Raw genomic sequence first — 23392 nt, 5'->3', positions numbered from 1 at the left:
GACGGAGCTAAATTACTACAGGATAAAGAACGAATAGGAAATTTGGATTTCGAAACAAAAAAGAGAGGGGTGCAACACGAGGACTTCCCAGGGGGTCACCAATCCAAGTACTACTCTCGCCCAAACACGCTTAATTTCGAAGTTCTGATGGGATCCGGTGCATTAGTGCTGGTATGATCGCACCCGCCATATTCCTTTCGCTTTATTCTTTTAAACTACCCCGTCCTGCGAAGCAGTGTGGCTTTTCTAGACCGAAATTCATTTTAAGCGTCAATTCAAGCATTTTCCTATTATCCTTTTATTTATTTGCTTTCTTATTTTTTTTTGTTATTGATTTGCCCCCTATTTTTTTCCATCATCCCGCAACTCTAAATTATCATGAAATCAATCCTTCACGCTTGCGCTGATACATTTGCGCCGACAAATTTGAGCGACGATTCGGGCTTTGATCGAGCCGTACCGTTCCTGATTTGTCTCGCGCCTTCAGATCCGCCTTCATGCTTCGAGAAGAAGCAAAATATAAAGCAATCGTTCCGAAGGACCTAAATTACTACAGGATAAAGAACGAATAGAAAATTTGAATTTCGAAACAAAAAAGAGAGGGGTGCAACAAGAGGAATTCCCAGGGGGTCACCCATCCTAGTACTACTCTCGCCCAAGCATGCTTAACTTCGAAGTTCTGATGGGATCCGGTGCATTAGTGCTGGTATGATCGCACCCGCCATGTTCCTTTCGCATTATTCTTTTAAACTACCCCGTCCTGCGAAGCAGTGTGGCTTTTCTAGACCGAAATTCATTTTAAACGTCAATTCAAGCATTTTCCTATTATCCTTTTATTTATTTGCTTTCATATTTTTTTTTGTTATTGATTTGCCCCCTGTTTTTTTCCATCATCCCGCAACTCTAAATTATCATGAAATCAATCCTTCACGCTTGCGCTGATACATTTGCGCCGACAAATTTGAGCGACGATCCGGGCTTTGATCGAGCCGTACCGTTCCTGATTTGTCTCGCGCCTTCAGATCCGCCTTCATGCTTCGAGAAGAAGCAAAATATAAAGCAATCATTCCGAAGGACCTAAATTACTACAGGATAAAGAACGAATAGAAAATTTGAATTTCGAAACAAAAAAAGAGGGGTGCAACAAGAGGAATTCCCAGGGGGTAACCCATCCTAGTACTACTCTCGCCCAAGCATGCTTAACTTCGGAGTTCTGATGGGATCCGGTGCATTAGTGCTGGTATGATCGCACCCGCCATGTTCCTTTCGCTTTATTCTTTTAAACTACCCCGTCCAGCGAAGCAGTGTGGCTTTTCTAGACCGAAATTCATTTTAAGCGTCAATTCAAGCATTTTTCTCTTATCCTTTTATTTATTTGCTTTCATATTTTTTTTTTGTTATTGATTTGCACCCTGTTTTTTTCCCTCATCGCGCAACAATAAATTGTCATGAAATCAATCCATCACGCTAGCGCTGATACATTTGCGCCGACAAATTTGAGCGATGATCCGGGCTTTGATCGAGCCGTACCGTTCCTGAATTCTCTCGCGCCTTCAGATCCGCCTTCATGCTTCGAGAAGAAGCAAAATATAAAGCAATCGTTCCGAAGGACCTAAATTACTACAGGATAAAGAACGAATAGAAAATTTGAATTTCGAAACAAAAAAGAGAGGGGTGCAACAAGAGGAATTCCCAGGGGGTCACCCATCCTAATACTGCTCACGCCCAAGCACGCTTAACTTCGGAGTTCTGATGGGATACGGTGCATTAGTGCTGGTATGATCGCACCCACAACGTTCCTTTCGCTTTATTCTTTTAAACTACCCCGTCCAGCGAATCAGTGTGGCTTTTCTAGACCGGAATTCATTTTAAGCGTCAATTGAAGCATTTTCCTCTTATTCTTTTATTTATTTACTTTATATTTTTTTTTGTTATTGATTTGCACCCTGTTTTTTTCCATCATCCCGCAACTCTAAATTATCATGAAATCAATCCTTCACGCTTGCGCTGATACATTTGCGCCGACAAATTTGAGTGACGATCTGGGCTTTGATCGAGCCGTACCGTTCCTGATTTGTCTCGCGCCTTCAGATCCTCCTTCACGCTTCGACAAGAAGCAAAATATTAAGCAATCGTTCCGACGGAGCTAAATTACTACAGGATAAAGAACGAATAGGAAATTTGGATTTCGAAACAAAAAAGAGAGGGGTGCAACACGAGGACTTCCCAGGGGGTCACCAATCCAAGTACTACTCTCGCCCAAACACGCTTAATTTCGAAGTTCTGATGGGATCCGGTGCATTAGTGCTGGTATGATCGCACCCGCCATATTCCTTTCGCTTTATTCTTTTAAACTACCCCGTCCTGCGAAGCAGTGTGGCTTTTCTAGACCGAAATTCATTTTAAGCGTCAATTCAAGCATTTTCCTATTATCCTTTTATTTATTTGCTTTCATATTTTTTTTTGTTATTGATTTGCCCCCTATTTTTTTCCATCATCCCGCAACTCTAAATTATCATGAAATCAATCCTTCACGCTTGCGCTGATACATTTGCGCCGACAAATTTGAGCGACGATCCGGGCTTTGATCGAGCCGTACCGTTCCTGATTTGTCTCGCGCCTTCAGATCCTCCTTCACGCTTCGACAAGAAGCAAAATATTAAGCAATCGTTCCGACGGAGCTAAATTACTACAGGATAAAGAACGAATAGGAAATTTGGATTTCGAAACAAAAAAGAGAGGGGTGCAACACGAGGACTTCCCAGGGGGTCACCAATCCAAGTACTACTCTCGCCCAAACACGCTTAATTTCGAAGTTCTGATGGGATCCGGTGCATTAGTGCTGGTATGATCGCACCCGCCATATTCCTTTCGTTTTATTCTTTTAAACTACCCCGTCCTGCGAAGCAGTGTGGCTTTTCTAGACCGAAATTCATTTTAAGCGTCAATTCAAGCATTTTCCTATTATCCTTTTATTTATTTGCTTTCATATTTTTTTTTTGTTATTGATTTGCCCCCTGTTTTTTTTTCCATCATCCCGCAACTCTAAATTATCATGAAATCAATCCTCACGCTTGCGCTGATACATTTGCGCCGACAAATTTGAGCGACGATCCGGGCTTTGATCGAGCCTTACCGTTCCTGATTTGTCTCGCGCCTTCAGATCCTCCTTCACGCTTCGACAAGAAGCAAAATATTAAGCAATCGTTCCGACGGAGCTAAATTACTACAGGATAAAGAACGAATAGGAAATTTGGATTTCGAAACAAAAAAGAGAGGGGTGCAACACGAGGACTTCCCAGGGGGTCACCAATCCAAGTACTACTCTCGCCCAAACACGCTTAATTTCAAAGTTCTGATGGGATCCGGTGCATTAGTGCTGGTATGATCGCACCCGCCATATTCCTTTCGCTTTATTCTTTTAAACTACCCCGTCCTGCGAAGCAGTTTGGCTTTTCTAGACCGAAATTCATTTTAAGCGTCAATTCAAGCATTTTCCTATTATCCTTTTATTTATTTGCTTTCATATTTTTTTTTGTCATTGATTTGCCCCCTGTTTTTTTCCATCATCCCGCAACTCTAAATTATCATGGAATCAATCCTTCACGCTTGCGCTGATACATTTGCGCCGACAAATTTGAGCGACGATCCGGGCTTTGATCGAGCCGTACCGTTCCTGATTTGTCTCGCGCCTTCAGATCCGCCTTCATGCTTCGAGAAGAAGCAAAATATAAACAATCATTCCGAAGGACCTAAATTACTACAGGATAAAGAACGAATAGAAAATTTGAATTTCGAAAGAAAAAAGAGAGGGGTGCAACAAGAGGAATTCCTAGGGGGTCACCCATCCTAGTACTACTCTCGCCCAAGCATGCTGAACTTCGGAGTTCTGATGTGATCCGGTGCATTAGTGCTGGTATGATCGTACCCGCCATGTTCCTTTCGCTTTATTCTTTTAAACTACCCCGTCCAGCGAAGCAGTGTGGCTTTTCTAGACCGGAATTCATTTTAAGCGTCAATTGAAGCATTTTCCTCTTATTCTTTTATTTATTTACTTTATATTTTTTTTTGTTATTGATTTGCACCCTGTTTTTTTCCATCATCCCGCAACTCTAAATTATCATGAAATCAATCCTTCACGCTTGCGGTGATACATTTGCGCCGACAAATTTGAGCGACGATCCGGGCTATGATCGAGCCGTACCGTTCCTGATTTGTCTCGCGCCTTCAGATCCTCTTTCACGCTTCGACAAGAAGCAAAATATTAAGCAATCGTTCCGACGGAGCTAAATTACTACAGGATAAAGAACGAATAGGAAATTTGGATTTCGAAACAAAAAAGAGAGGGGTGCAACACGAGGACTTCCCAGGGGGTCACCAATCCAAGTACTACTCTCGCCCAAACACGCTTAATTTCGAAGTTCTGATGGGATCCGGTGCATTAGTGCTGGTATGATCGCACCCGCCATATTCCTTTCGCTTTATTCTTTTAAACTATCCCGTCCTGCGAAGCAGTGTTGCTTTTCTAGACCGAAATTCATTTTAAGCGTCAATTCAAGCATTTTCCTATTATCCTTTTATTTATTTGCTTTCATATTTTTTTTTGTTATTGATTTGCCCCCTGTTTTTTTCCATCATCCCGCAACTCTAAATTATCATGAAATCAATCCTTCACGCTTGCGCTGATACATTTGCGCCGACAAATTTGAGCGACGATCCGGGCTTTGATCGAGCCGTACCGTTCCTGATTTGTCTCGCGCCTTCAGATCCGCCTTCATGCTTCGAGAAGAAGCAAAATATAAAGCAATCGTTCCGAAGGACCTAAATTACTACCGGATAAAGAACGAATAGAAAATTTGAATTTCGAAACAAAAAAGAGAGGGGTGCAACAAGAGGAATTCCCAGGGGGTCACCCATCCTAGTACTACTCTCGCCCAAGCATGCTTAACTTCGGAGTTCTGATGGGATCCGGTGCATTAGTGCTGGTATGATCGCACCCGCCACGTTCCTTTCGCTTTATTCTTTTAAACTACCCCGTCCTGCGAAGCAGTGTGGCTTTTCTAGACCGAAATTCATTTTAAGCGTCAATTCAAGCATTTTCCTATTATCCTTTTATTTATTTGCTTTCATATTTTTTTTTTGTTATTGATTTGCCCCCTGTTTTTTTTTCCATCATCCCGCAACTCTAAATTATCATGAAATCAATCCTCACGCTTGCGCTGATACATTTGCGCCGACAAATTTGAGCGACGATCCGGGCTTTGATCGAGCCTTACCGTTCCTGATTTGTCTCGCGCCTTCAGATCCTCCTTCACGCTTCGACAAGAAGCAAAATATTAAGCAATCGTTCCGACGGAGCTAAATTACTACAGGATAAAGAACGAATAGGAAATTTGGATTTCGAAACAAAAAAGAGAGGGGTGCAACACGAGGACTTCCCAGGGGGTCACCAATCCAAGTACTACTCTCGCCCAAACACGCTTAATTTCAAAGTTCTGATGGGATCCGGTGCATTAGTGCTGGTATGATCGCACCCGCCATATTCCTTTCGCTTTATTCTTTTAAACTACCCCGTCCTGCGAAGCAGTTTGGCTTTTCTAGACCGAAATTCATTTTAAGCGTCAATTCAAGCATTTTCCTATTATCCTTTTATTTATTTGCTTTCATATTTTTTTTTGTCATTGATTTGCCCCCTGTTTTTTTCCATCATCCCGCAACTCTAAATTATCATGGAATCAATCCTTCACGCTTGCGCTGATACATTTGCGCCGACAAATTTGAGCGACGATCCGGGCTTTGATCGAGCCGTACCGTTCCTGATTTGTCTCGCGCCTTCAGATCCGCCTTCATGCTTCGAGAAGAAGCAAAATATAAACAATCATTCCGAAGGACCTAAATTACTACAGGATAAAGAACGAATAGAAAATTTGAATTTCGAAAGAAAAAAGAGAGGGGTGCAACAAGAGGAATTCCTAGGGGGTCACCCATCCTAGTACTACTCTCGCCCAAGCATGCTGAACTTCGGAGTTCTGATGTGATCCGGTGCATTAGTGCTGGTATGATCGTACCCGCCATGTTCCTTTCGCTTTATTCTTTTAAACTACCCCGTCCAGCGAAGCAGTGTGGCTTTTCTAGACCGGAATTCATTTTAAGCGTCAATTGAAGCATTTTCCTCTTATTCTTTTATTTATTTACTTTATATTTTTTTTTGTTATTGATTTGCACCCTGTTTTTTTCCATCATCCCGCAACTCTAAATTATCATGAAATCAATCCTTCACGCTTGCGGTGATACATTTGCGCCGACAAATTTGAGCGACGATCCGGGCTATGATCGAGCCGTACCGTTCCTGATTTGTCTCGCGCCTTCAGATCCTCTTTCACGCTTCGACAAGAAGCAAAATATTAAGCAATCGTTCCGACGGAGCTAAATTACTACAGGATAAAGAACGAATAGGAAATTTGGATTTCGAAACAAAAAAGAGAGGGGTGCAACACGAGGACTTCCCAGGGGGTCACCAATCCAAGTACTACTCTCGCCCAAACACGCTTAATTTCGAAGTTCTGATGGGATCCGGTGCATTAGTGCTGGTATGATCGCACCCGCCATATTCCTTTCGCTTTATTCTTTTAAACTACCCCGTCCTGCGAAGCAGTGTGGCTTTTCTAGACCGAAATTCATTTTAAGCGTCAATTCAAGCATTTTCCTATTATCCTTTTATTTATTTGCTTTCTTATTTTTTTTTGTTATTGATTTGCCCCCTATTTTTTTCCATCATCCCGCAACTCTAAATTATCATGAAATCAATCCTTCACGCTTGCGCTGATACATTTGCGCCGACAAATTTGAGCGACGATTCGGGCTTTGATCGAGCCGTACCGTTCCTGATTTGTCTCGCGCCTTCAGATCCGCCTTCATGCTTCGAGAAGAAGCAAAATATAAAGCAATCGTTCCGAAGGACCTAAATTACTACAGGATAAAGAACGAATAGAAAATTTGAATTTCGAAACAAAAAAGAGAGGGGTGCAACAAGAGGAATTCCCAGGGGGTCACCCATCCTAGTACTACTCTCGCCCAAGCATGCTTAACTTCGAAGTTCTGATGGGATCCGGTGCATTAGTGCTGGTATGATCGCACCCGCCACGTTCCTTTCGCTTTATTCTTTTAAACTACCCCGTCCTGCGAAGCAGTGTGGCTTTTCTAGACCGAAATTCATTTTAAGCGTCAATTCAAGCATTTTCCTATTATCCTTTTATTTATTTGCTTTCATATTTTTTTTTATTATTGATTTGCCCCCTGTTTTTTTCCATCATCCCGCAACTCTAAATTATCATGAAATCAATCCTTCACGCTTGCGCTGATACATTTGCGCCGACAAATTTGAGCGACGATCCGGGCTTTGATCGAGCCGTACCGTTCCTGATTTGTCTCGCGCCTTCAGATCCGCCTTCATGCTTCGAGAAGAAGCAAAATATAAAGCAATCATTCCGAAGGACCTAAATTACTACAGGATAAAGAACGAATAGAAAATTTGAATTTCGAAACAAAAAAAGAGGGGTGCAACAAGAGGAATTCCCAGGGGGTAACCCATCCTAGTACTACTCTCGCCCAAGCATGCTTAACTTCGGAGTTCTGATGGGATCCGGTGCATTAGTGCTGGTATGATCGCACCCGCCATGTTCCTTTCGCTTTATTCTTTTAAACTACCCCGTCCAGCGAAGCAGTGTGGCTTTTCTAGACCGAAATTCATTTTAAGCGTCAATTCAAGCATTTTTCTCTTATCCTTTTATTTATTTGCTTTCATATTTTTTTTTTGTTATTGATTTGCACCCTGTTTTTTTCCCTCATCGCGCAACAATAAATTGTCATGAAATCAATCCATCACGCTAGCGCTGATACATTTGCGCCGACAAATTTGAGCGATGATCCGGGCTTTGATCGAGCCGTACCGTTCCTGAATTCTCTCGCGCCTTCAGATCCGCCTTCATGCTTCGAGAAGAAGCAAAATATAAAGCAATCGTTCCGAAGGACCTAAATTACTACAGGATAAAGAACGAATAGAAAATTTGAATTTCGAAACAAAAAGAGAGGGGTGCAACAAGAGGAATTCCCAGGGGGTCACCCATCCTAATACTGCTCACGCCCAAGCACGCTTAACTTCGGAGTTCTGATGGGATACGGTGCATTAGTGCTGGTATGATCGCACCCACAACGTTCCTTTCGCTTTATTCTTTTAAACTACCCCGTCCAGCGAATCAGTGTGGCTTTTCTAGACCGGAATTCATTTTAAGCGTCAATTGAAGCATTTTCCTCTTATTCTTTTATTTATTTACTTTATATTTTTTTTTGTTATTGATTTGCACCCTGTTTTTTTCCATCATCCCGCAACTCTAAATTATCATGAAATCAATCCTTCACGCTTGCGCTGATACATTTGCGCCGACAAATTTGAGTGACGATCCGGGCTTTGATCGAGCCGTACCGTTCCTGATTTGTCTCGCGCCTTCAGATCCTCCTTCACGCTTCGACAAGAAGCAAAATATTAAGCAATCGTTCCGACGGAGCTAAATTACTACAGGATAAAGAACGAATAGGAAATTTGGATTTCGAAACAAAAAAGAGAGGGGTGCAACACGAGGACTTCCCAGGGGGTCACCAATCCAAGTATTACTCTCGCCCAAACACGCTTAATTTCGAAGTTCTGATGGGATCCGGTGCATTAGTGCTGGTATGATCGCACCCGCCATATTCCTTTCGCTTTATTCTTTTAAACTACCCCGTCCTGCGAAGCAGTTTGGCTTTTCTAGACCGAAATTTATTTTAAGCGTCAATTCAAGCATTTTCCTATTATCCTTTTATTTATTTGCTTTCATATTTTTTTTTGTCATTGATTTGCCCCCTGTTTTTTTCCATCATCCCGCAACTCTAAATTATCATGAAATCAATCCTTCACGCTTGCGCTGATACATTTGCGCCGACAAATTTGAGCGACGATCCGGGCTTTGATCGAGCCGTACCGTTCCTGATTTGTCTCGCGCCTTCAGATCCGCCTTCATGCTTCGAGAAGAAGTAAAATATAAAGCAATCGTTCCGAAGGACCTAAATTACTACAGGATAAAGAACGAATAGAAAATTTGAATTTCGAAAGAAAAAAGAGAGGGGTGCAACAAGAGGAATTCCTAGGGGGTCACCCATCCTAGTACTACTCTCGCCCAAGCATGCTGAACTTCGGAGTTCTGATGTGATCCGGTGCATTAGTGCTGGTATGATCGTACCTGCCATGTTCCTTTCGCTTTATTCTTTTAAACTACCCCGTCCTGCGAAGCAGTGTGGTTTTTCTAGACCGAAATTCATTTTAAGCGTCAATTCAAGCATTTTTTTCTTATCCTTTTGTTTATTTGCTTTCATATTTTTTTTTGTTATTGATTTGCACCCTGTTTTTTTCCCTCATCGCGCAACAATAAATTGTCATGAAATCAATCCATCACGCTAGCGCTGATACATTTGCGCCGACAAATTTGAGCGATGATCCGGGCTTTGATCGAGCCGTACCGTTCCTGATTTCTCTCGCGCCTTCAGATCCGCCTTCATGCTTCGAGAAGAAGCAAAATATAAAGCAATCGTTCCGAAGGACCTAAATTACTACAGGATAAAGAACGAATAGAAAATTTGAATTTCGAAACAAAAAAGAGAGGGGTGCAACAAGAGGAATTCCCAGGGGGTCACCCATCCTAATACTGCTCACGCCCAAGCACGCTTAACTTCGGAGTTCTGATGGGATACGGTGCATTAGTGCTGTTATGATCGCACCCACAACGTTCCTTTCGCTTTATTCTTTTAAACTACCCCGTCCAGCGAATCAGTGTGGCTTTTCTAGACCGGAATTCATTTTAAGCGTCAATTGAAGCATTTTCCTCTTATTCTTTTATTTATTTACTTTATATTTTTTTTTGTTATTGATTTGCACCCTGTTTTTTTCCATCATCCCGCAACTCTAAATTATCATGAAATCAATCCTTCACGCTTGCGCTGATACATTTGCGCCGACAAATTTGAGTGACGATCTGGGCTTTGATCGAGCCGTACCGTTCCTGATTTGTCTCGCGCCTTCAGATCCTCCTTCACGCTTCGACAAGAAGCAAAATATTAAGCAATCGTTCCGACGGAGCTAAATTACTACAGGATAAAGAACGAATAGGAAATTTGGATTTCGAAACAAAAAAGAGAGGGGTGCAACACGAGGACTTCCCAGGGGGTCACCAATCCAAGTACTACTCTCGCCCAAACACGCTTAATTTCGAAGTTCTGATGGGATCCGGTGCATTAGTGCTGGTATGATCGCACCCGCCATATTCCTTTCGCTTTATTCTTTTAAACTACCCCGTCCTGCGAAGCAGTGTGGCTTTTCTAGACCGAAATTCATTTTAAGCGTCAATTCAAGCATTTTCCTATTATCCTTTTATTTATTTGCTTTCATATTTTTTTTTGTTATTGATTTGCCCCCTATTTTTTTCCATCATCCCGCAACTCTAAATTATCATGAAATCAATCCTTCACGCTTGCGCTGATACATTTGCGCCGACAAATTTGAGCGACGATCCGGGCTTTGATCGAGCCGTACCGTTCCTGATTTGTCTCGCGCCTTCAGATCCTCCTTCACGCTTCGACAAGAAGCAAAATATTAAGCAATCGTTCCGACGGAGCTAAATTACTACAGGATAAAGAACGAATAGGAAATTTGGATTTCGAAACAAAAAAGAGAGGGGTGCAACACGAGGACTTCCCAGGGGGTCACCAATCCAAGTACTACTCTCGCCCAAACACGCTTAATTTCGAAGTTCTGATGGGATCCGGTGCATTAGTGCTGGTATGATCGCACCCGCCATATTCCTTTCGTTTTATTCTTTTAAACTACCCCGTCCTGCGAAGCAGTGTGGCTTTTCTAGACCGAAATTCATTTTAAGCGTCAATTCAAGCATTTTCCTATTATCCTTTTATTTATTTGCTTTCATATTTTTTTTTTGTTATTGATTTGCCCCCTGTTTTTTTTTCCATCATCCCGCAACTCTAAATTATCATGAAATCAATCCTCACGCTTGCGCTGATACATTTGCGCCGACAAATTTGAGCGACGATCCGGGCTATGATCGAGCCGTACCGTTCCTGATTTGTCTCGCGCCTTCAGATCCTCTTTCACGCTTCGACAAGAAGCAAAATATTAAGCAATCGTTCCGACGGAGCTAAATTACTACAGGATAAAGAACGAATAGGAAATTTGGATTTCGAAACAAAAAAGAGAGGGGTGCAACACGAGGACTTCCCAGGGGGTCACCAATCCAAGTACTACTCTCGCCCAAACACGCTTAATTTCGAAGTTCTGATGGGATCCGGTGCATTAGTGCTGGTATGATCGCACCCGCCATATTCCTTTCGCTTTATTCTTTTAAACTACCCCGTCCTGCGAAGCAGTGTGGCTTTTCTAGACCGAAATTCATTTTAAGCGTCAATTCAAGCATTTTCCTATTATCCTTTTATTTATTTGCTTTCTTATTTTTTTTTGTTATTGATTTGCCCCCTATTTTTTTCCATCATCCCGCAACTCTAAATTATCATGAAATCAATCCTTCACGCTTGCGCTGATACATTTGCGCCGACAAATTTGAGCGACGATTCGGGCTTTGATCGAGCCGTACCGTTCCTGATTTGTCTCGCGCCTTCAGATCCGCCTTCATGCTTCGAGAAGAAGCAAAATATAAAGCAATCGTTCCGAAGGACCTAAATTACTACAGGATAAAGAACGAATAGAAAATTTGAATTTCGAAACAAAAAAGAGAGGGGTGCAACAAGAGGAATTCCCAGGGGGTCACCCATCCTAGTACTACTCTCGCCCAAGCATGCTTAACTTCGAAGTTCTGATGGGATCCGGTGCATTAGTGCTGGTATGATCGCACCCGCCATGTTCCTTTCGCATTATTCTTTTAAACTACCCCGTCCTGCGAAGCAGTGTGGCTTTTCTAGACCGAAATTCATTTTAAACGTCAATTCAAGCATTTTCCTATTATCCTTTTATTTATTTGCTTTCATATTTTTTTTTGTTATTGATTTGCCCCCTGTTTTTTTCCATCATCCCGCAACTCTAAATTATCATGAAATCAATCCTTCACGCTTGCGCTGATACATTTGCGCCGACAAATTTGAGCGACGATCCGGGCTTTGATCGAGCCGTACCGTTCCTGATTTGTCTCGCGCCTTCAGATCCGCCTTCATGCTTCGAGAAGAAGCAAAATATAAAGCAATCATTCCGAAGGACCTAAATTACTACAGGATAAAGAACGAATAGAAAATTTGAATTTCGAAACAAAAAAAGAGGGGTGCAACAAGAGGAATTCCCAGGGGGTAACCCATCCTAGTACTACTCTCGCCCAAGCATGCTTAACTTCGGAGTTCTGATGGGATCCGGTGCATTAGTGCTGGTATGATCGCACCCGCCATGTTCCTTTCGCTTTATTCTTTTAAACTACCCCGTCCAGCGAAGCAGTGTGGCTTTTCTAGACCGAAATTCATTTTAAGCGTCAATTCAAGCATTTTTCTCTTATCCTTTTATTTATTTGCTTTCATATTTTTTTTTTGTTATTGATTTGCACCCTGTTTTTTTCCCTCATCGCGCAACAATAAATTGTCATGAAATCAATCCATCACGCTAGCGCTGATACATTTGCGCCGACAAATTTGAGCGATGATCCGGGCTTTGATCGAGCCGTACCGTTCCTGAATTCTCTCGCGCCTTCAGATCCGCCTTCATGCTTCGAGAAGAAGCAAAATATAAAGCAATCGTTCCGAAGGACCTAAATTACTACAGGATAAAGAACGAATAGAAAATTTGAATTTCGAAACAAAAAGAGAGGGGTGCAACAAGAGGAATTCCCAGGGGGTCACCCATCCTAATACTGCTCACGCCCAAGCACGCTTAACTTCGGAGTTCTGATGGGATACGGTGCATTAGTGCTGGTATGATCGCACCCACAACGTTCCTTTCGCTTTATTCTTTTAAACTACCCCGTCCAGCGAATCAGTGTGGCTTTTCTAGACCGGAATTCATTTTAAGCGTCAATTGAAGCATTTTCCTCTTATTCTTTTATTTATTTACTTTATATTTTTTTTTGTTATTGATTTGCACCCTGTTTTTTTCCATCATCCCGCAACTCTAAATTATCATGAAATCAATCCTTCACGCTTGCGCTGATACATTTGCGCCGACAAATTTGAGTGACGATCCGGGCTTTGATCGAGCCGTACCGTTCCTGATTTGTCTCGCGCCTTCAGATCCTCCTTCACGCTTCGACAAGAAGCAAAATATTAAGCAATCGTTCCGACGGAGCTAAATTACTACAGGATAAAGAACGAATAGGAAATTTGGATTTCGAAACAAAAAAGAGAGGGGTGCAACACGAGGACTTCCCAGGGGGTCACCAATCCAAGTATTACTCTCGCCCAAACACGCTTAATTTCGAAGTTCTGATGGGATCCGGTGCATTAGTGCTGGTATGATCGCACCCGCCATATTCCTTTCGCTTTATTCTTTTAAACTACCCCGTCCTGCGAAGCAGTTTGGCTTTTCTAGACCGAAATTTATTTTAAGCGTCAATTCAAGCATTTTCCTATTATCCTTTTATTTATTTGCTTTCATATTTTTTTTTGTCATTGATTTGCCCCCTGTTTTTTTCCATCATCCCGCAACTCTAAATTATCATGAAATCAATCCTTCACGCTTGCGCTGATACATTTGCGCCGACAAATTTGAGCGACGATCCGGGCTTTGATCGAGCCGTACCGTTCCTGATTTGTCTCGCGCCTTCAGATCCTCCTTCACGCTTCGACAAGAAGCAAAATATTAAGCAATCGTTCCGACGGAGCTAAATTACTACAGGATAAAGAACGAATAGGAAATTTGGATTTCGAAACAAAAAAGAGAGGGGTGCAACACGAGGACTTCCCAGGGGGTCACCAATCCAAGTACTACTCTCGCCCAAACACGCTTAATTTCGAAGTTCTGATGGGATCCGGTGCATTAGTGCTGGTATGATCGCACCCGCCATATTCCTTTCGTTTTATTCTTTTAAACTACCCCGTCCTGCGAAGCAGTGTGGCTTTTCTAGACCGAAATTCATTTTAAGCGTAGCATTTTTTTCTTATCCTTTTGTTTATTTGCTTTCATATTTTTTTTTGTTATTGATTTGCACCCTGTTTTTTTCCCTCATCGCGCAACAATAAATTGTCATCAAATCAATCCATCACGCTAGCGCTGATACATTTGCGCCGACAAATTTGAGCGATGATCCGGGCTTTGATCGAGCCGTACCGTTCCTGATTTCTCTCGCGCCTTCAGATCCGCCTTCATGCTTCGAGAAGAAGCAAAATATAAAGCAATCGTTCCGAAGGACCTAAATTACTACAGGATAAAGAACGAATAGAAAATTTGAATTTCGAAACAAAAAAGAGAGGGGTGCAACAAGAGGAATTCCCAGGGGGTCACCCATCCTAATACTGCTCACGCCCAAGCACGCTTAACTTCGGAGTTCTGATGGGATACGGTGCATTAGTGCTGGTATGATCGCACCCACAACGTTCCTTTCGCTTTATTCTTTTAAACTACCCCGTCCAGCGAATCAGTGTGGCTTTTCTAGACCGGAATTCATTTTAAGCGTCAATTGAAGCATTTTCCTCTTATTCTTTTATTTATTTACTTTATATTTTTTTTTGTTATTGATTTGCACCCTGTTTTTTTCCATCATCCCGCAACTCTAAATTATCATGAAATCAATCCTTCACGCTTGCGCTGATACATTTGCGCCGACAAATTTGAGTGACGATCTGGGCTTTGATCGAGCCGTACCGTTCCTGATTTGTCTCGCGCCTTCAGATCCTCCTTCACGCTTCGACAAGAAGCAAAATATTAAGCAATCGTTCCGACGGAGCTAAATTACTACAGGATAAAGAACGAATAGGAAATTTGGATTTCGAAACAAAAAAGAGAGGGGTGCAACACGAGGACTTCCCAGGGGGTCACCAATCCAAGTACTACTCTCGCCCAAACACGCTTAATTTCGAAGTTCTGATGGGATCCGGTGCATTAGTGCTGGTATGATCGCACCCGCCATATTCCTTTCGCTTTATTCTTTTAAACTACCCCGTCCTGCGAAGCAGTGTGGCTTTTCTAGACCGAAATTCATTTTAAGCGTCAATTCAAGCATTTTCCTATTATCCTTTTATTTATTTGCTTTCATATTTTTTTTTGTTATTGATTTGCCCCCTATTTTTTTCCATCATCCCGCAACTCTAAATTATCATGAAATCAATCCTTCACGCTTGCGCTGATACATTTGCGCCGACAAATTTGAGCGACGATCCGGGCTTTGATCGAGCCGTACCGTTCCTGATTTGTCTCGCGCCTTCAGATCCTCCTTCACGCTTCGACAAGAAGCAAAATATTAAGCAATCGTTCCGACGGAGCTAAATTACTACAGGATAAAGAACGAATAGGAAATTTGGATTTCGAAACAAAAAAGAGAGGGGTGCAACACGAGGACTTCCCAGGGGGTCACCAATCCAAGTACTACTCTCGCCCAAACACGCTTAATTTCGAAGTTCTGATGGGATCCGGTGCATTAGTGCTGGTATGATCGCACCCGCCATATTCCTTTCGTTTTATTCTTTTAAACTACCCCGTCCTGCGAAGCAGTGTGGCTTTTCTAGACCGAAATTCATTTTAAGCGTCAATTCAAGCATTTTCCTATTATCCTTTTATTTATTTGCTTTCATATTTTTTTTTTGTTATTGATTTGCCCCCTGTTTTTTTTTCCATCATCCCGCAACTCTAAATTATCATGAAATCAATCCTCACGCTTGCGCTGATACATTTGCGCCGACAAATTTGAGCGACGATCCGGGCTTTGATCGAGCCTTACCGTTCCTGATTTGTCTCGCGCCTTCAGATCCTCCTTCACGCTTCGACAAGAAGCAAAATATTAAGCAATCGTTCCGACGGAGCTAAATTACTACAGGATAAAGAACGAATAGGAAATTTGGATTTCGAAACAAAAAAGAGAGGGGTGCAACACGAGGACTTCCCAGGGGGTCACCAATCCAAGTACTACTCTCGCCCAAACACGCTTAATTTCAAAGTTCTGATGGGATCCGGTGCATTAGTGCTGGTATGATCGCACCCGCCATATTCCTTTCGCTTTATTCTTTTAAACTACCCCGTCCTGCGAAGCAGTTTGGCTTTTCTAGACCGAAATTCATTTTAAGCGTCAATTCAAGCATTTTCCTATTATCCTTTTATTTATTTGCTTTCATATTTTTTTTTGTCATTGATTTGCCCCCTGTTTTTTTCCATCATCCCGCAACTCTAAATTATCATGGAATCAATCCTTCACGCTTGCGCTGATACATTTGCGCCGACAAATTTGAGCGACGATCCGGGCTTTGATCGAGCCGTACCGTTCCTGATTTGTCTCGCGCCTTCAGATCCGCCTTCATGCTTCGAGAAGAAGCAAAATATAAAGCAATCATTCCGAAGGACCTAAATTACTACAGGATAAAGAACGAATAGAAAATTTGAATTTCGAAAGAAAAAAGAGAGGGGTGCAACAAGAGGAATTCCTAGGGGGTCACCCATCCTAGTACTACTCTCGCCCAAGCATGCTGAACTTCGGAGTTCTGATGTGATCCGGTGCATTAGTGCTGGTATGATCGTACCCGCCATGTTCCTTTCGCTTTATTCTTTTAAACTACCCCGTCCTGCGAAGCAGTGTGGCTTTTCTAGACCGAAATTCATTTTAAGCGTCAATTCAAGCATTTTTTTCTTATCCTTTTGTTTATTTGCTTTCATATTTTTTTTTGTTATTGATTTGCACCCTGTTTTTTTCCCTCATCGCGCAACAATAAATTGTCATCAAATCAATCCATCACGCTAGCGCTGATACATTTGCGCCAACAAATTTGAGCGATGATCCGGGCTTTGATCGAGCCGTACCGTTCCTGATTTCTCTCGCGCCTTCAGATCCGCCTTCATGCTTCGAGAAGAAGCAAAATATAAAGCAATCGTTCCGAAGGACCTAAATTACTACAGGATAAAGAACGAATAAAAAATTTGAATTTCGAAACAAAAAAGAGAGGGGTGCAACAAGAGGAATTCCCAGGGGGTCACCCATCCTAATACTGCTCACGCCCAAGCACGCTTAACTTCGGAGTTCTGATGGGATACGGTGCATTAGTGCTGGTATGATCGCACCCACAACGTTCCTTTCGCATTATTCTTTTAAACTTCCCCGTCCAGCGAAGCAGTGTGGCTTTTCTAGACCGAAATTCATTTTAAGCGTCAATTCAAGCATTTTCCTATTATCCTTTTATTTATTTGCTTTCTTATTTTTTTTTGTTATTGATTTGCCCCCTATTTTTTTCCATCATCCCGCAACTCTAAATTATCATGAAATCAATCCTTCACGCTTGCGCTGATACATTTGCGCCGACAAATTTGAGCGACGATTCGGGCTTTGATCGAGCCGTACCGTTCCTGATTTGTCTCGCGCCTTCAGATCCGCCTTCATGCTTCGAGAAGAAGCAAAATATAAAGCAATCGTTCCGAAGGACCTAAATTACTACAGGATAAAGAACGAATAGAAAATTTGAATTTCGAAACAAAAAAGAGAGGGGTGCAACAAGAGGAATTCCCAGGGGGTCACCCATCCTAGTACTACTCTCGCCCAAGCATGCTTAATTTCGAAGTTCTGATGGGATCCGGTGCATTAGTGCTGGTATGATCGCACCCGCCATGTTCCTTTCGCATTATTCTTTTAAACTACCCCGTCCTGCGAAGCAGTGTGGCTTTTCTAGACCGAAATTCATTTTAAGCGTCAATTCAAGCATTTTCCTATTATCCTTTTATTTATTTGCTTTCATATTTTTTTTTGTTATTGATTTGCCCCCTGTTTTTTTCCATCATCCCGCAACTCTAAATTATCATGAAATCAATCCTTCACGCTTGCGCTGATACATTTGCGCCGACAAATTTGAGCGACGATCCGGGCTTTGATCGAGCCGTACCGTTCCTGATTTGTCTCGCGCCTTCAGATCCGCCTTCACGCTTCGACAAGAAGCAAAATATTAAGCAATCGTTCCGACGGAGCTAAATTACTACAGGATAAAGAACGAATAGGAAATTTGGATTTCGAAACAAAAATGAGAGGGGTGCAACACGAGGACTTCCCAGGGGGTCACCAATCCAAGTACTACTCTCGCCCAAACACGCTTAATTTCGAAGTTCTGATGGGATCCGGTGCATTAGTGCTGGTATGATCGCACCCGCCATATTCCTTTCGCTTTATTCTTTTAAACTACCCCGTCCTGCGAAGCAGTGTAGCTTTTCTAGACCGAAATTCATTTTAAGCGTCAATTCAAGCATTTTCCTATTATCCTTTTATTTATTTGCTTTCATATTTTTTTTTGTTATTGATTTGCCCCCTATTTTTTTCCATCATCCCGCAACTCTAAATTATCATGAAATCAATCCTTCACTCTTGCGCTGATACATTTGCGCCGACAAATTTGAGCGACGATCCGGGCTTTGATCGAGCCGTACCGTTCCTGATTTGTCTCGCGCCTTCAGATCCTCCTTCACGCTTCGACAAGAAGCAAAATATTAAGCAATCGTTCCGACGGAGCTAAATTACTACAGGATAAAGAACGAATAGGAAATTTGGATTTCGAAACAAAAAAGAGAGGGGTGCAACACGAGGACTTCCCAGGGGGTCACCAATCCAAGTACTACTCTCGCCCAAACACGCTTAATTTCGAAGTTCTGATGGGATCCGGTGCATTAGTGCTGGTATGATCGCACCCGCCATATTCCTTTCGCTTTATTCTTTTAAACTACCCCGTCCTGCGAAGCAGTGTGGCTTTTCTAGACCGAAATTCATTTTAAGCGTCAATTCAAGCATTTTCCTATTATCCTTTTATTTATTTGCTTTCATATTTTTTTTTTGTTATTGATTTGCCCCCTGTTTTTTTCCATCATCCCGCAACTCTAAATTTTCATGAAATCAATCCTTCACGCTTGCGCTGATACATTTGCGCCGACAAATTTGAGCGACGATCCGGGCTTTGATCGAGCCGTACCGTTCCTGATTTGTCTCGCGCCTTCAGATCCTCCTTCACGCTTCGACAAGAAGCAAAATATTAAGCAATCGTTCCGACGGAGCTAAATTACTACTGGATAAAGAACGAATAGGAAATTTGGATTTCGAAACAAAAAAGAGAGGGGTGCAACACGAGGACTTCCCAGGGGGTCACCAATCCAAGTACTACTCTCGCCCAAACACGCTTAATTTCGAAGTTCTGATGGGATCCGGTGCATTAGTGCTGGTATGATCGCACCCGCCATATTCCTTTCGCTTTATTCTTTTAAACTACCCCGTCCTGCGAAGCAGTGTAGCTTTTCTAGACCGAAATTCATTTTAAGCGTCAATTCAAGCATTTTCCTATCATCCTTTTATTTATTTGCTTTCATATTTTTTTTTGTTATTGATTTGCCCCCTATTTTTTTCCATCATCCCGCAACTCTAAATTATCATGAAATCAATCCTTCACGCTTGCGCTGATACATTTGCGCCGACAAATTTGAGCGACGATCCGGGCTTTGATCGAGCCGTACCGTTCCTGATTTGTCTCGCGCCTTCAGATCCGCCTTCATGCTTCGAGAAGAAGCAAAATATAAAGCAATCGTTCCGAAGGACCTAAATTACTACCGGATAAAGAACGAATAGAAAATTTGAATTTCGAAACAAAAAAGAGAGGGGTGCAACAAGAGGAATTCCCAGGGGGTCACCCATCCTAGTACTACTCTCGCCCAAGCATGCTTAACTTCGGAGTTCTGATGGGATCCGGTGCATTAGTGCTGGTATGATCGCACCCGCCACGTTCCTTTCGCTTTATTCTTTTAAACTACCCCGTCCTGCGAAGCAGTGTGGCTTTTCTGGACCGAAATTCATTTTAAGCGTCAATTCAAGCATTTTCCTATTATCCTTTTATTTATTTGCTTTCATATTTTTTTTTATTATTGATTTGCCCCCTGTTTTTTTCCATCATCCCGCAACTCTAAATTATCATGAAATCAATCCTTCACGCTTGCGCTGATACATTTGCGCCGACAAATTTGAGCGACGATCCGGGCTTTGATCGAGCCGTACCGTTCCTGATTTGTCTCGCGCCTTCAGATCCTCCTTCACGCTTCGACAAGAAGCAAAATATTAAGCAATCGTTCCGACGGAGCTAAATTACTACAGGATAAAGAACGAATAGGAAATTTGGATTTCGAAACAAAAAAGAGAGGGGTGCAACACGAGGACTTCCCAGGGGGTCACCCATCCTAATACTGCTTACGCCCAAGCACGCTTAACTTCGGAGTTCTGATGGGATACGGTGCATTAGTGCTGGTATGATCGCACCCACAACGTTCCTTTCACTTTATTCTTTTAAACTACCCCGTCCAGCGAAGCAGTGTGGCTTTTCTAGACCGGAATTCATTTTAAGCGTCAATTGAAGCATTTTCCTCTTATCCTTTTATTTATTTACTTTATATTTTTTTGTTATTGATTTGCACCCTATTTTTTTCCATCATCCCGCAACTCTAAATTATCATGAAATCAATCCTTCACGCTTGCGGTGATACATTTGCGCCGACAAATTTGAGCGACGATCCGGGCTTTGATCGAGCCGTACCGTTCCTGATTTGTCTCGCGCCTTCAGATCCTCCTTCACGCTTCGACAAGAAGCAAAATATTAAGCAATCGTTCCGACGGAGCTAAATTACTACAGGATAAAGAACGAATAGGAAATTTGGATTTCGAAACAAAAAAGAGAGGGGTGCAACACGAGGACTTCCCAGGGGGTCACCAATCCAAGTGCTACTCTCGCCCAAACACGCTTAATTTCGAAGTTCTGATGGGATCCGGTGCATTAGTGCTGGTATGATCGCACCCGCCATATTCCTTTCGCTTTATTCTTTTAAACTACCCCGTCCTGCGAAGCAGTGTGGCTTTTCTAGACCGAAATTCATTTTAAGCGTCAATTCAAGCATTTTCCTATTATCCTTTTATTTATTTGCTTTCATATTTTTTTTATATTGATTTGCCCCCTGTTTTTTTCCATCATCCCGCAACTCTAAATTATCATGAAATCAATCCTCACGCTTGCGCTGATACATTTGCGCCGACAAATTTGAGCGACGATCCGGGCTTTGATCGAGCCGTACCGTTCCTGATTTGTCTCGCGCCTTCAGATCCTCCTTCACGCTTCGACAAGAAGCAAAATATTAAGCAATCGTTCCGACGGAGCTAAATTACTACAGGATAAAGAACGAATAGGAAATTTGGATTTCGAAACAAAAAAGAGAGGGGTGCAACACGAGGACTTCCCAGGGGGTCACCAATCCAAGTACTACTCTCGCCCAAACACGCTTAATTTCGAAGTTCTGATGGGATCCGGTGCATTAGTGCTGGTATGATCGCACCCGCCATATTCCTTTCGCTTTATTCTTTTAAACTACCCCGTCCTGCGAAGCAGTGTGGCTTTTCTAGACCGAAATTCATTTTAAGCGTCAATTCAAGCATTTTCCTATTATCCTTTTATTTATTTGCTTTCATATTTTTTTTTTGTTATTGATTTGCCCCCTGTTTTTTTCCATCATCCCGCAACTCTAAATTATCATGAAATCAATCCTTCACGCTTGCGCTGATACATTTGCGCCGACAAATTTGAGCGACGATCCGGGCTTTGATCGAGCCGTACCGTTCCTGATTTGTCTCGCGCCTTTAGATCCTCCTTCACGCTTCGACAAGAAGCAAAATATTAAGCAATCGTTCCGACGGAGCTAAATTACTACAGGATAAAGAACGAATAGGAAATTTGGATTTCGAAACAAAAAAGAGAGGGGTGCAACACGAGGACTTCCCAGGGGGTCACCAATCCAAGTACTACTCTCGCCCAAACACGCTTAATTTCGAAGTTCTGATGGGATCCGGTGCATTAGTGCTGGTATGATCGCACCCGCCATATTCCTTTCGCTTTATTCTTTTAAACTACCCCGTCCTGCGAAGCAGTGTAGCTTTTCTAGACCGAAATTCATTTTAAGCGTCAATTCAAGCATTTTCCTATTATCCTTTTATTTATTTGCTTTCATATTTTTTTTTGTTATTGATTTGCCCCCTATTTTTTTCCATCATCCCGCAACTCTAAATTATCATGAAATCAATCCTTCACGCTTGCGCTGATACATTTGCGCCGACAAATTTGAGCGACGATCCGGGCTTTGATCGAGCCGTACCGTTCCTGATTTGTCTCGCGCCTTCAGATCCGCCTTCATGCTTCGAGAAGAAGCAAAATATAAAGCAATCGTTCCGAAGGACCTAAATTACTACCGGATAAAGAACGAATAGAAAATTTGAATTTCGAAACAAAAAAGAGAGGGGTGCAACAAGAGGAATTCCCAGGGGGTCACCCATCCTAGTACTACTCTCGCCCAAACACGCTTAATTTCGAAGTTCTGATGGGATCCGGTGCATTAGTGCTGGTATGATCGCACCCGCCATATTCCTTTCGCTTTATTCTTTTAAACTACCCCGTCCTGCGAAGCAGTGTGGCTTTTCTAGATCGAAATTCATTTTAAGCGTCAATTCAAGCATTTTCCTATTATCCTTTTATTTATTTGCTTTCATATTTTTTTTTGATATTGATTTGCCCCCTGTTTTTTTTCATCATCCCGCAACTCTAAATTATCATGAAATCAATCCTTCACGCTTGCGCTGATACATTTGCGCCGACAAATTTGAGTGACGATCCGGGCTTTGATCGAGCCGTACCGTTCCTGATTTGTCTCGCGCCTTCAGATCCTCCTTCACGCTTCGACAAGAAGCAAAATATTAAGCAATCGTTCCGACGGAGCTAAATTACTACAGGATAAAGAACGAATAGGAAATTTGGATTTCGAAACAAAAAAGAGAGGGGTGCAACACGAGGACTTCCCAGGGGGTCACCAATCCAAGTACTACTCTCGCCCAAACACGCTTAATTTCGAAGTTCTGATGGGATCCGGTGCATTAGTGCTGGTATGATCGCACCCGCCATATTCCTTTCGCTTTATTCTTTTAAACTACACCGTCCTGCGAAGCAGTGTGGCTTTTCTAGACCGAAATTCATTTTAAGCGTCAATTCAAGCATTTTCCTATTATCCTTTTATTTATTTGCTTTCATATTTTTTTTTTGTTATTGATTTGCCCCCTGTTTTTTTCCATCATCCCGCAACTCTAAATTTTCATGAAATCAATCCTTCACGCTT

General features: G+C 42.2%; 44 non-coding genes across 44 annotated transcripts; all 44 read right to left on the bottom strand.

Annotated features, from left to right (window-relative positions):
- Window positions 1–66: 66 nt before the first annotated feature.
- On the bottom strand, window positions 67–185 carry LOC140023147 (5S ribosomal RNA). Its single transcript, XR_011827119.1, has one exon. It is a non-coding gene; the product is annotated as a 5S ribosomal RNA (ribosomal RNA).
- A 416-nt stretch (window positions 186–601) lies between these two features.
- Window positions 602–720, bottom strand: LOC140032339 (5S ribosomal RNA). The gene has a single exon (XR_011836265.1). It is a non-coding gene; the product is annotated as a 5S ribosomal RNA (ribosomal RNA).
- Window positions 721–1135: 415 nt separating this feature from the next.
- Window positions 1136–1254, bottom strand: LOC140032230 (5S ribosomal RNA). Its single transcript, XR_011836155.1, has one exon. It is a non-coding gene; the product is annotated as a 5S ribosomal RNA (ribosomal RNA).
- A 417-nt stretch (window positions 1255–1671) lies between these two features.
- LOC140023572 (5S ribosomal RNA) lies at window positions 1672–1790 on the bottom strand. The gene has a single exon (XR_011827541.1). It is a non-coding gene; the product is annotated as a 5S ribosomal RNA (ribosomal RNA).
- A 415-nt stretch (window positions 1791–2205) lies between these two features.
- Window positions 2206–2324, bottom strand: LOC140023146 (5S ribosomal RNA). Its single transcript, XR_011827118.1, has one exon. It is a non-coding gene; the product is annotated as a 5S ribosomal RNA (ribosomal RNA).
- A 416-nt stretch (window positions 2325–2740) lies between these two features.
- LOC140023145 (5S ribosomal RNA) lies at window positions 2741–2859 on the bottom strand. Its single transcript, XR_011827117.1, has one exon. It is a non-coding gene; the product is annotated as a 5S ribosomal RNA (ribosomal RNA).
- Window positions 2860–3277: 418 nt separating this feature from the next.
- Window positions 3278–3396, bottom strand: LOC140023950 (5S ribosomal RNA). Its single transcript, XR_011827916.1, has one exon. It is a non-coding gene; the product is annotated as a 5S ribosomal RNA (ribosomal RNA).
- Window positions 3397–3811: 415 nt separating this feature from the next.
- Window positions 3812–3930, bottom strand: LOC140024924 (5S ribosomal RNA). Its single transcript, XR_011828900.1, has one exon. It is a non-coding gene; the product is annotated as a 5S ribosomal RNA (ribosomal RNA).
- A 415-nt stretch (window positions 3931–4345) lies between these two features.
- Window positions 4346–4464, bottom strand: LOC140023144 (5S ribosomal RNA). Its single transcript, XR_011827116.1, has one exon. It is a non-coding gene; the product is annotated as a 5S ribosomal RNA (ribosomal RNA).
- A 416-nt stretch (window positions 4465–4880) lies between these two features.
- LOC140032025 (5S ribosomal RNA) lies at window positions 4881–4999 on the bottom strand. The gene has a single exon (XR_011835951.1). It is a non-coding gene; the product is annotated as a 5S ribosomal RNA (ribosomal RNA).
- Window positions 5000–5417: 418 nt separating this feature from the next.
- LOC140023949 (5S ribosomal RNA) lies at window positions 5418–5536 on the bottom strand. The gene has a single exon (XR_011827915.1). It is a non-coding gene; the product is annotated as a 5S ribosomal RNA (ribosomal RNA).
- Window positions 5537–5951: 415 nt separating this feature from the next.
- LOC140024923 (5S ribosomal RNA) lies at window positions 5952–6070 on the bottom strand. Its single transcript, XR_011828899.1, has one exon. It is a non-coding gene; the product is annotated as a 5S ribosomal RNA (ribosomal RNA).
- A 415-nt stretch (window positions 6071–6485) lies between these two features.
- LOC140023143 (5S ribosomal RNA) lies at window positions 6486–6604 on the bottom strand. Its single transcript, XR_011827115.1, has one exon. It is a non-coding gene; the product is annotated as a 5S ribosomal RNA (ribosomal RNA).
- Window positions 6605–7020: 416 nt separating this feature from the next.
- On the bottom strand, window positions 7021–7139 carry LOC140032337 (5S ribosomal RNA). Its single transcript, XR_011836263.1, has one exon. It is a non-coding gene; the product is annotated as a 5S ribosomal RNA (ribosomal RNA).
- A 415-nt stretch (window positions 7140–7554) lies between these two features.
- Window positions 7555–7673, bottom strand: LOC140032229 (5S ribosomal RNA). The gene has a single exon (XR_011836154.1). It is a non-coding gene; the product is annotated as a 5S ribosomal RNA (ribosomal RNA).
- A 416-nt stretch (window positions 7674–8089) lies between these two features.
- On the bottom strand, window positions 8090–8208 carry LOC140023571 (5S ribosomal RNA). Its single transcript, XR_011827540.1, has one exon. It is a non-coding gene; the product is annotated as a 5S ribosomal RNA (ribosomal RNA).
- Window positions 8209–8623: 415 nt separating this feature from the next.
- Window positions 8624–8742, bottom strand: LOC140024274 (5S ribosomal RNA). Its single transcript, XR_011828247.1, has one exon. It is a non-coding gene; the product is annotated as a 5S ribosomal RNA (ribosomal RNA).
- Window positions 8743–9158: 416 nt separating this feature from the next.
- On the bottom strand, window positions 9159–9277 carry LOC140025096 (5S ribosomal RNA). Its single transcript, XR_011829074.1, has one exon. It is a non-coding gene; the product is annotated as a 5S ribosomal RNA (ribosomal RNA).
- A 416-nt stretch (window positions 9278–9693) lies between these two features.
- On the bottom strand, window positions 9694–9812 carry LOC140024784 (5S ribosomal RNA). The gene has a single exon (XR_011828760.1). It is a non-coding gene; the product is annotated as a 5S ribosomal RNA (ribosomal RNA).
- Window positions 9813–10227: 415 nt separating this feature from the next.
- On the bottom strand, window positions 10228–10346 carry LOC140023142 (5S ribosomal RNA). Its single transcript, XR_011827114.1, has one exon. It is a non-coding gene; the product is annotated as a 5S ribosomal RNA (ribosomal RNA).
- Window positions 10347–10762: 416 nt separating this feature from the next.
- On the bottom strand, window positions 10763–10881 carry LOC140023141 (5S ribosomal RNA). Its single transcript, XR_011827113.1, has one exon. It is a non-coding gene; the product is annotated as a 5S ribosomal RNA (ribosomal RNA).
- A 418-nt stretch (window positions 10882–11299) lies between these two features.
- LOC140023140 (5S ribosomal RNA) lies at window positions 11300–11418 on the bottom strand. Its single transcript, XR_011827112.1, has one exon. It is a non-coding gene; the product is annotated as a 5S ribosomal RNA (ribosomal RNA).
- Window positions 11419–11834: 416 nt separating this feature from the next.
- On the bottom strand, window positions 11835–11953 carry LOC140032336 (5S ribosomal RNA). Its single transcript, XR_011836262.1, has one exon. It is a non-coding gene; the product is annotated as a 5S ribosomal RNA (ribosomal RNA).
- Window positions 11954–12368: 415 nt separating this feature from the next.
- On the bottom strand, window positions 12369–12487 carry LOC140032228 (5S ribosomal RNA). The gene has a single exon (XR_011836153.1). It is a non-coding gene; the product is annotated as a 5S ribosomal RNA (ribosomal RNA).
- Window positions 12488–12903: 416 nt separating this feature from the next.
- On the bottom strand, window positions 12904–13022 carry LOC140023570 (5S ribosomal RNA). Its single transcript, XR_011827539.1, has one exon. It is a non-coding gene; the product is annotated as a 5S ribosomal RNA (ribosomal RNA).
- Window positions 13023–13437: 415 nt separating this feature from the next.
- Window positions 13438–13556, bottom strand: LOC140024273 (5S ribosomal RNA). Its single transcript, XR_011828246.1, has one exon. It is a non-coding gene; the product is annotated as a 5S ribosomal RNA (ribosomal RNA).
- A 416-nt stretch (window positions 13557–13972) lies between these two features.
- Window positions 13973–14091, bottom strand: LOC140023139 (5S ribosomal RNA). Its single transcript, XR_011827111.1, has one exon. It is a non-coding gene; the product is annotated as a 5S ribosomal RNA (ribosomal RNA).
- Window positions 14092–14500: 409 nt separating this feature from the next.
- LOC140023569 (5S ribosomal RNA) lies at window positions 14501–14619 on the bottom strand. The gene has a single exon (XR_011827538.1). It is a non-coding gene; the product is annotated as a 5S ribosomal RNA (ribosomal RNA).
- A 415-nt stretch (window positions 14620–15034) lies between these two features.
- On the bottom strand, window positions 15035–15153 carry LOC140023138 (5S ribosomal RNA). The gene has a single exon (XR_011827110.1). It is a non-coding gene; the product is annotated as a 5S ribosomal RNA (ribosomal RNA).
- A 416-nt stretch (window positions 15154–15569) lies between these two features.
- LOC140023136 (5S ribosomal RNA) lies at window positions 15570–15688 on the bottom strand. The gene has a single exon (XR_011827108.1). It is a non-coding gene; the product is annotated as a 5S ribosomal RNA (ribosomal RNA).
- Window positions 15689–16106: 418 nt separating this feature from the next.
- Window positions 16107–16225, bottom strand: LOC140023947 (5S ribosomal RNA). The gene has a single exon (XR_011827913.1). It is a non-coding gene; the product is annotated as a 5S ribosomal RNA (ribosomal RNA).
- Window positions 16226–16641: 416 nt separating this feature from the next.
- On the bottom strand, window positions 16642–16760 carry LOC140024922 (5S ribosomal RNA). The gene has a single exon (XR_011828898.1). It is a non-coding gene; the product is annotated as a 5S ribosomal RNA (ribosomal RNA).
- Window positions 16761–17176: 416 nt separating this feature from the next.
- On the bottom strand, window positions 17177–17295 carry LOC140023568 (5S ribosomal RNA). Its single transcript, XR_011827537.1, has one exon. It is a non-coding gene; the product is annotated as a 5S ribosomal RNA (ribosomal RNA).
- A 416-nt stretch (window positions 17296–17711) lies between these two features.
- Window positions 17712–17830, bottom strand: LOC140023266 (5S ribosomal RNA). The gene has a single exon (XR_011827236.1). It is a non-coding gene; the product is annotated as a 5S ribosomal RNA (ribosomal RNA).
- A 416-nt stretch (window positions 17831–18246) lies between these two features.
- LOC140023135 (5S ribosomal RNA) lies at window positions 18247–18365 on the bottom strand. The gene has a single exon (XR_011827107.1). It is a non-coding gene; the product is annotated as a 5S ribosomal RNA (ribosomal RNA).
- A 416-nt stretch (window positions 18366–18781) lies between these two features.
- On the bottom strand, window positions 18782–18900 carry LOC140023134 (5S ribosomal RNA). Its single transcript, XR_011827106.1, has one exon. It is a non-coding gene; the product is annotated as a 5S ribosomal RNA (ribosomal RNA).
- A 417-nt stretch (window positions 18901–19317) lies between these two features.
- Window positions 19318–19436, bottom strand: LOC140023133 (5S ribosomal RNA). Its single transcript, XR_011827105.1, has one exon. It is a non-coding gene; the product is annotated as a 5S ribosomal RNA (ribosomal RNA).
- A 416-nt stretch (window positions 19437–19852) lies between these two features.
- Window positions 19853–19971, bottom strand: LOC140032024 (5S ribosomal RNA). The gene has a single exon (XR_011835950.1). It is a non-coding gene; the product is annotated as a 5S ribosomal RNA (ribosomal RNA).
- Window positions 19972–20387: 416 nt separating this feature from the next.
- On the bottom strand, window positions 20388–20506 carry LOC140021850 (5S ribosomal RNA). The gene has a single exon (XR_011825832.1). It is a non-coding gene; the product is annotated as a 5S ribosomal RNA (ribosomal RNA).
- Window positions 20507–20919: 413 nt separating this feature from the next.
- On the bottom strand, window positions 20920–21038 carry LOC140024625 (5S ribosomal RNA). The gene has a single exon (XR_011828601.1). It is a non-coding gene; the product is annotated as a 5S ribosomal RNA (ribosomal RNA).
- Window positions 21039–21451: 413 nt separating this feature from the next.
- On the bottom strand, window positions 21452–21570 carry LOC140023132 (5S ribosomal RNA). The gene has a single exon (XR_011827104.1). It is a non-coding gene; the product is annotated as a 5S ribosomal RNA (ribosomal RNA).
- A 417-nt stretch (window positions 21571–21987) lies between these two features.
- On the bottom strand, window positions 21988–22106 carry LOC140023131 (5S ribosomal RNA). The gene has a single exon (XR_011827103.1). It is a non-coding gene; the product is annotated as a 5S ribosomal RNA (ribosomal RNA).
- A 416-nt stretch (window positions 22107–22522) lies between these two features.
- On the bottom strand, window positions 22523–22641 carry LOC140021977 (5S ribosomal RNA). The gene has a single exon (XR_011825959.1). It is a non-coding gene; the product is annotated as a 5S ribosomal RNA (ribosomal RNA).
- Window positions 22642–23057: 416 nt separating this feature from the next.
- Window positions 23058–23176, bottom strand: LOC140023130 (5S ribosomal RNA). The gene has a single exon (XR_011827102.1). It is a non-coding gene; the product is annotated as a 5S ribosomal RNA (ribosomal RNA).
- Window positions 23177–23392: the final 216 nt, after the last annotated feature.

This window comes from Coffea arabica, chromosome 11e (assembly GCF_036785885.1).
Source record: "Coffea arabica cultivar ET-39 chromosome 11e, Coffea Arabica ET-39 HiFi, whole genome shotgun sequence".
Taxonomy (NCBI): Eukaryota; Viridiplantae; Streptophyta; class Magnoliopsida; order Gentianales; family Rubiaceae; genus Coffea; species Coffea arabica.
The sequence above is the reverse complement of the archived record's forward strand: the minus strand, read 5'-3'. Positions and strand labels throughout refer to the sequence as shown.